The sequence below is a fragment of the Ascidiella aspersa genome, chromosome 6 (genome assembly GCF_963924565.1).
Source record: "Ascidiella aspersa chromosome 6, kaAscAspe10.2, whole genome shotgun sequence".
Lineage (NCBI taxonomy): Eukaryota > Metazoa > Chordata > Ascidiacea > Phlebobranchia > Ascidiidae > Ascidiella > Ascidiella aspersa.
Window position 1 is genome coordinate 9,870,924 of NC_139452.1, and position 8,536 is coordinate 9,879,459.

At 35.0% G+C, this 8,536-nt stretch overlaps 1 pseudogene; it reads right to left on the bottom strand.

Moving 5' to 3' along the window:
- Positions 1–4,247: 4,247 nt before the first annotated feature.
- On the bottom strand, positions 4,248–6,344 carry LOC146139604 (catechol O-methyltransferase A pseudogene; annotated as a pseudogene).
- Positions 6,345–8,536: the final 2,192 nt, after the last annotated feature.

Below are 8,536 nucleotides of genomic sequence, written 5' to 3' on the forward strand. Positions count from 1 at the left end.
TGATTTTGATTTTTGAAGGTCCACCGGTCCGCAAAACTTGTTTTAAAATTTTACCGGTCCGTAAGCTATAAAAGGTTGAGAACCACTGGCCTAGAGTAGGGACTGCTCACGGCGCCTTTAGGCTAAAAAGGTTGCCCCGAAACGCAACAGGGGACGTGGCATTATTTTGCACAATGTGCGCAAAAATGTGCAAAAAATGTGCGCACCTTCTAAACTGCCTTAAAAAATGTGTGCACTTTTTTAACAATGTGCGGGGTGACGTCAACGTACGCCTACCTGTGTTTATTATTTGAAACCTGTCATATTAACTGATCGTGTTTCGTTAATTGTCCACAATTTCCTGTTTTTCGTTGCGTCCCCGAACCGCATTGTTATAAAATTTAATTACCGCCAGCTGGAAAGCGTGATTTAAGCGCTGGCATTTTAAGCCAAAATCAGCAGTTGTCTAAACCAGTGTTTTTCAACATTTATAACCATAAGCGATCCCAATTTGAATAAAATGAAATCAGAATTTAGGAGAAGTGCGGGACCCACGAAACATGGGGACCAATGAAACACCTCGATAATGCGCCACCTGTTGGCGCAACCAAATAAAATTTTGGTTGTGGGAATGCGATTTTGTGTAAATAACTTCGTCTAAAAAGTTCTACAGCGTGCTTTGGGAAATGGTTAATTTATTACAAATTTTCACTTTTTTAGGTGAAAAATGTATACTTGTTAGCTTGATATTCGTGAGGTGTTTTGATAGTCTTTAGGTAATTGTAAAGCAGTGAATTTTGTTTTGTGGGAAGGGGAGATATCTAGCTTCATGTTAAAAGTTAGTTTGATTCATTTGGTTCAGTGTACTGGCTTTAGCCACGAGTGATTTTCGTAGAAATGGTGATTAGAGGACCTTTGGAACAGCTGTTCCATTGGTCCCTCGATCATTTTGTGATTATATTCTTAGATTTTAAGGATATAGCATGTCAACTTTTAATACCAAAGCATCTAAAAAGGAATTGTTTACTTCGGACCAGGGCTGCGGAATCGAGTCGTACTCGAAACTTGACGAAATCGGTTGTTTAGCTGGAGTCGGACTCGGGACTCGAGTAAGACCACGTAAAACTACCGGCGTGCGCAGTACCAAATTTCGAAACTGATATGGCGGCCAACTGTAAATTGTAAGGACGGAATAGCATATGGTAAGGGCGGAATATCATATTGTAAGTGGATAAATTAGATGACACCGCTATGAGTGGATTGCTGAATATTGTATTTAATTACGTAAATGGGCAAAATACAGGCTGTAGAGTCAGAGTCGGACTCGGAACTCGACAAAATCGCACATTTGAGTATTACTATTTTTTACTGTGTTCTCCTAAAAAAGAAAAAGAATTGCTATATTAACCTGGGTTGCTAATTCAGCCAGAAATTAAAAAAATATAATTTCGGTATTTTGTGCTTGTTTACACGTTTTATTAATTTTATTCTTGTAAATAATTTATTTTGTGCCATTGTTTCTACCACATTAATTGAGAAGTTATGCACTTCAGCAATACCCAGCGCAGTGTTTTTAGATGCAGTCATGCTCTGTTCCATAGGTCCTGTGGGGTGGGACCGATGGAACAAAAAGTGATGTTTTTTATATTTAAAAAAAAACTTAGAAGGATATGTCAGATTTTAATTATTTTTTCTTGTAGAAACCTATAGCTGTAAGCTATCCACAGAAAATAACCGCGAGTGTTTTTGAGTTGTAATTCGAAAGAAATCACCGAAAAAACAAATCCGTTCCATGGGTCCCGCACTTCCCCGTTGCGACCCCATTTTGTGTCAGATACAGATACAAATATTTTAATTATTGCTGTTACAAAGTAACTCAAGCAAATATGCGTAAATTATACACAATTCCAGAGAACTGTGGCTACAAATGTTTTAGTTAACATTTAAATTTGAAATTAACCAACGAATGATTACAAAATTTTTATATGTTTCAACAGTAGGCTAAATTGCATTCAGTGCGATGATTGTTTTTGCCACTAGTTTTGCAAACGTGGCTCCACTTTACATAAGCATATAACCTCATGTCATGCTTTACTTTTCAAGCGATTAATGTTACGTTTTTAATGTTACTCTTATTGCGCTGAATCCAGGTTCACAAAGCCATTTATTTCAATAATATGATTAAAATTAGATAGAATGGGGCACATGATGGATTGCATCAAATTGACTAAGCAGCTTTTAAGAGACCCAAAGAGCTAAAAAACGGCAATTTTATGTAGAAGAAACGAAAGCTTGTCTCACCTATACGCACTCACTCACGTTTATTAGTGTGACTTCATCGTAAAGAAAACGAAATAAATAATTCGTACTAAAACAGTAGGAATATAATGAGTTATGGCGACCCCACAAAAATTCGGGGTTGAGACCCACAGGTTGGAGACCACTGTTCTAAACTGTTCACTTGTGGACTCCAAATCATTTACGTTATGGAGGTAAATTTATTGTACTTATCGTAAGTACCTGTAAGTACCGTTTCTCGTTTGTTTATTTGCAATAAATATTCTTTCATTGTGGCTCGCACTCACGTCTCAAATTCCCATTTGCACCAGGGGCGGATTAAGGCGGGGGCTAAGGGGGCTGCAGCCCCAGGCCCACCGAAAAAATTAAAAAAAAAAACATACGCAACAAATTAATAAGACCAACCGACGTTATCTCTGTAAAAACACTGTTAAGTTATAATCTAGAGCAGCGTGGTCCAACTATATTTTGTCGCGGGCTAACAGAAGCAATTCGTTTTATATGGTGGGCCAAAGATGTAATGGCGTATCCGAATTTTAGTTGGCAGGGGACATATGACGTCACAATTACGTCATCATTCATAATGGCAAATTCACCGCGCGAAGCACGAAAACAATTTTTTTTTTCATTTTCCGTTCGCCAAAACGTTTATCATAGAAGTTTACTTGAACACACACAAAAAGATTGGCACTATATTATCTCCCACCTGAAAGGCGTAAACACGTTAAAAGTTCGCACGAAATGCGGAATCAATTACGTTTATCTCGTTTAAAAAGTCGAATAGGTGTTACTTATGATACAATATTGCGAAGGTGTAAGAAAGGTGCAGTAACCAGATAATTTGACAGAAGTTTCAGTTTGTACCGAGTCAAAGGCCATACAGAGCTCGGCTGTGGACAAACAGAAAATGTAAAAAAATTACAGGCCTTCATGAATTGGCATGACATAATTCCAAACATACTAAGTTATCGTAAAACATACGCGTGAAGCGAAAAATAACTACGATTAACTTTGAAAGTAGCAAAGAAGCTCAATGTTTAGCTTTATTAACGAAAATGAATTAACGTATCGGTTGTACTAAGAATGTATCGTTGGATAATGATTACTAATTGTTCAAACGGTTGCCCATTTTCAGTCCTTAATCAAACGTGTTTCTGGCCAAAATAGGTTGCATTCGTTTGCTCTACTCTGCATAAGAAAAATAGATTTTTGGCAAAAAAACAGCGACAAAGTTTTCAAAAGCTTTGCTTTATTAAAGCTAGAAAACATGTTAATTGAATCTGTTTGATAAGTGAATAAAACAATGCTATTTCATGTTATTTTTGGTTGGACAGAATGAAAATGACCAATAGGCCCCTGGCTACCATACAGCCCCAGGTCCATGAAATCCTTAATCCGGCCCTGATTGGCACCCTTGAGCATTATAAATGGCACACCAAGGTACCGCGGCACACCGCTTAGAGTTATTGTAATAACTTACTATAACTCCACTAGTTGTGCTGGTTGAATTTATCAAGGTTTATAGTTTTTTCGTTCTATTCCTATTAATGTTGCTCGAAGAACGCTAAATAGACATCTGACACATACCCGACCAGATCGTTTGCGATCGACGTGTTGGCCAAACCTGCATCAATAAGTAAATATGATACGTGCGAACATTTACGTAGTCAAACTAATTCAAAAATATATTTATGGAAGGAAATGTTGTCAGGCAACCTTCAATCCACGTTGGTATTGACTTATTGGAACATAAGTTAGCACATTTTAGTTTATCAGTCGTGCTGAATCGACCATCGCGATCAAGTTATTTGGTATGGGATCTTGAAGCCATTTTTATGACAAAATATGGACAACCTGTATCACATATGTTCACACTAAAATTTTGATTGCGTTTGCTGTTCAACACTTAGTTAATTAATTTCATTAGTTGAAGTTTATTTGAATAAGAATGACACTAAAGAAATGGGCAATGAGATACAACAAAAAAATGCAAAGACAAAATAAGAACATCCAACATCATACTAATATGCCACATAAATATGACAAAGCATTGTCATACGGAATTCAAGTGTTATATGGTAAGCTGAATACTAATTTATCAACTTTAAAGTAATAAATTTTTGTTATGTATCACTTGTTAAGATAATATTAGTAATATGGCAGATGTTTAGTAAATGATAATATGATTAAACAAGTAAAACACATTTTTAATATACATTTCAAAAATAAATTGGAATGGCACGAATAGTAAACTCATTAAGATCACTGTATATATTTCTTTTGTACTTTTAATAAATATTTACAAAACCAATATAAAAATCTTATTATTTTACCATAAATTTACTGATGCGATGGAGCAGTTTGCTAACCGATACAATTTAAGCAATGATCTTTAGGAAAAAAATAAGCATAAATATGTAGTTCTAATCAATAAAATTACCAAACAAAATATATTATTTCTAGCACTTTTAAATACAGACTAACTACAATTATGAAATTGAGAAATGAGTACTGTTTACGAAATATTGCTACCATTCGGTAGGAGTATAGATATGTGTTAATAGATGGGTAAAACTTTATTATATTGGTCTTGCCACTTTATTTAAACCACTCAATAAATTTAATTATGAAGTAAAATTGTGGAATGTTTGAAAATTATATACAGTTTTTTTTATAAAGATTTGGACAAAAATTGTTGTGAAACATACCAAAGCAATCCAAAAAAGAATAACGGCCAAAACTAGATATGTCCAGAAAACAATTTTTTGGCCCATTTTATAAAAAAAGCAGATATATAAAAACAAAACTTGTTCTCAGGAAGCAAAGCTATCACAACAATAACTTATCTAATAAAAAAATACATATTGCACAAAATTTTACAAACATTTCAGAAAACAAAGCAAACAATTTAATACATAATAGTTGTACTAGACCAGCGTTTCTCAACCGTGGCCCTCGGCCCCCAGGGAGGGGCACGGAGCAGTCTTCAGGGTGCCACAAGCATGTCTTAGTTTTCGTTAAACTATTTTTTTTGGTTTTCATTACATCTTTAAAGACCTCTCTTATAATGGTATTTTAAGGGTTTCTCAAATCACGAATTTCAAGGGGGGCCACGGAGTGTTTTGTGCTAATGAAAGGGGGCAACGATGCATGAAAAGTTGAGAACTGTACTAGACAAAAGAGGATTGATAGATAAAACTTCATATGTATGTAAACAGGTATAACATTAAAAATAGTAGATTAATATACAGCTTTTCACGGGAACCTAGAAGCTTACACAGATATGCATAGATTGTTTTTCTTGTATATTCATTACATTTTCGTACAAATTTAGGTCGATTCAAATCACAAAAGTTTTATCTTCTGATATTCTACAGTCTATCATTACCTTTATACACAGACTTTTCCAAAGCATCTTCCCTATCTGAATACTCTACCTTGGAAGGATAATTGGTGCATTCAAATTGGGGGTGCTTCCGGACATATTCAAGGTAATCTGGGCATCCAGGATAAACAACATTATCAGCTACAACCACGCTTCCAGCATGAAGCAAGTCAAGCTTTTCAATAAGAATAAGATCTGGCTTATACAATTCTTTCAAATGATCTATAAAGACGAAGTCAAAACCTTGAAAACAAAGTTCTTCACGCACTTTAGGCAGTACTTCTGATGCCGCTCCTTCGTATAAAGTAATATTGTCTTTCATACCGGCGAAAGAAAACATTTCTTTGCAAACTGCAGCATGGGCTTGATCAAACTCAATTGTGTAAAGCTTGCCAGCTTTATCCATTGCTCTTGCAATTCTAAGGGCACTATAACCTGCATATGCACCCAGTTCCAAGGCAACTTTCGGGTTGCATTCTTTGATGATGTCATCCATAATTTTTCCTTTTAAATCACCAACATTCATTGCCCATTCAAAATTGTAGCAGTAGTGGTCAATGGTGTTGATAACACTTGTGAGATCTCCTTGCTGTGCATTTTCTTTCACATACTTCAAAATCCTCTGCGCTACTGCTTCCTCTGTCATGTTGTGCTAATTGTATAACAAAACCTTAGACCAAAAACCACTACTACAATAAACGTTCAACAAGGTTAGTTTCCTAATTAATTGTACGAAATTGTACAGCAAACCTAACCATTTTTAGTTCTTTAAAGTTTGAGCTTTCACTTTGTAGATTACAGTCGGATTTAAAAAAAATTTTTACATAAAATATCATTTATTTTTTCTGTCTCTGAACAGTGGACTTGTTAGCTGGACAGTTAGAGATGAACACGACTAAAAATTTTATTAATTCAAGTTTACAAATACATTGTTAACCACAGGTGACAGGTGTATACTAGGGTTCCTCTCCGGGAATGTTTCGACGGGAAATTCCCGGGATTTCCCGCGAATTACTGATCCCGAATCCCGGGAAATTTTTTTTATAATCCCGGGTATTCGGCAACATAGCAAAACTTAAAAATAATTGTCGTTTTTGAGTAATATAAAGAAAAAAGTAGTACCAACCACGTTAAAGTCGTTGCTTGAGTTGCTCTATTCGCGCTTAACAGCGGAAAAACTTCATTAAATTTATTCTACCAACAAAAATGCATGCGCTTTTTTTTAAATAAAAACCATCAAGGGTCCTGACTTTTTTTAATACGAGAAGGTCCATAAATGAGCTTAAATAAATGTTTGGAGCTAAAATAAAAAAATTTCAAACGTCATAGTGACGCAATTTTATGTATAATTTTTTTGTCGGGATCCCGGGATTCCCGGGAAGTTTCATTTTTTAATCCCGTTTCCCGGGATTGAAAAAATCCGGGAAAAAGAGGAACCCTAGTGTATGCGCTGAAGCAAACACACAGATAGTGTAAAGTTTTAGTTTAAATTAGCGGCATTAACATCTGGGTTATACACTAGAAAAAACTCAGCGGCCATTGAGGTCTACTAAGCGGGGTTAATAATTTTTTTATGAAATAACCCGACCGCCAATAATAGTGCTAAATTGACTTGCCATCATAGTCGTAGTACTTTAGGCTAAATGACAACCCAATTTCCGTTTTTCCAACACATCTACTTAATGTTTTGGTGTCAAAGTTTTATAGCCTAAGATTTTACGTCACAATTCTGCGGAATATACACTACATTTTATGGTAAAATAACGATACCAAAGTACCTTGAGCAAAAATAAAATGCAATCGACCGAAGTATTATATCTGCTTTGTCATCTTAGTGCTCATATGTTACCATTGTCATTTCGGCGAAATAATTTTTCATGCTATTTTCAACATTTTTAACACCGCTTACCACAATTTTATATTCTACCTATAAAAGATATTTTCGCGTTTTTCATCATCAATATAATCAGATTGTCAAGTCATTCAGGTATTTCCAGCGAAATAGTTTTTCGCATTCAATTTATAAAAAAAATAAAGAAAACCTAATAAAGGCAAAAGTTAATGGGCTACACTGAGTCGAATTTTTGAAAACTATCCGAACATTAAAAATTCCTAAAAATCGCTACACAGCTACTAAAAAGCATACCGAACAAGATAATCTTAGTCTCCCACTCTGGTCATTCAGATATTTCCAGCGAAATAAGTTTTCTGTAGCCCATTAATTTTAAAAAACAAAGAAAAATTCAAGTTTGGGGGTATATTTGGTCGAATTTTTGAAAACTATCCGAACATTAAAAATTCTTAAAAATCTCTACACAACTACTAGAAAGCATACCGAACAAGATAAGCTTAGTCTCCCACTCTGGTCATTCAGATACTTCCAGCGAAATAGGTTTTCCGTAGCCCATTAATTTAAAAAAACAAAGAAAAATTCAAGTTTGGGGGTATATTTGGTCGAATTTTTGAAAACTATCCGAACATAAAAAATTCTTAAAAATCGATACACAACTACTAGAAAGCATACCGAACAAGATAAGTTTAGTCTCCCACTCTGGTCATTCAGATATTTGCAGCGAAATAGGTTTTCCGCAGCCCCATTGATGTTCAAAAACAAAGAAAAATTCATGTTTGGGGTATATTTGGTCGAATTTTTGAAAACTATCCGAACATTAAAAATTTCTAAAAATCGCTACACAGCTACTAGAAAGCATACCGAACAAGATAATCTTAGTCTCCCACTCTGGTCATTCAGATATTTCCAGCGAAATAGGTTTTCCGTAGCCCATTAATTTAAAAAAACAAAGAAAAATTCAAGTTTGGGGGTATATTTGGTCGAATTTTTGAAAACTATCCGAACATTAAAAATTCCTGAAA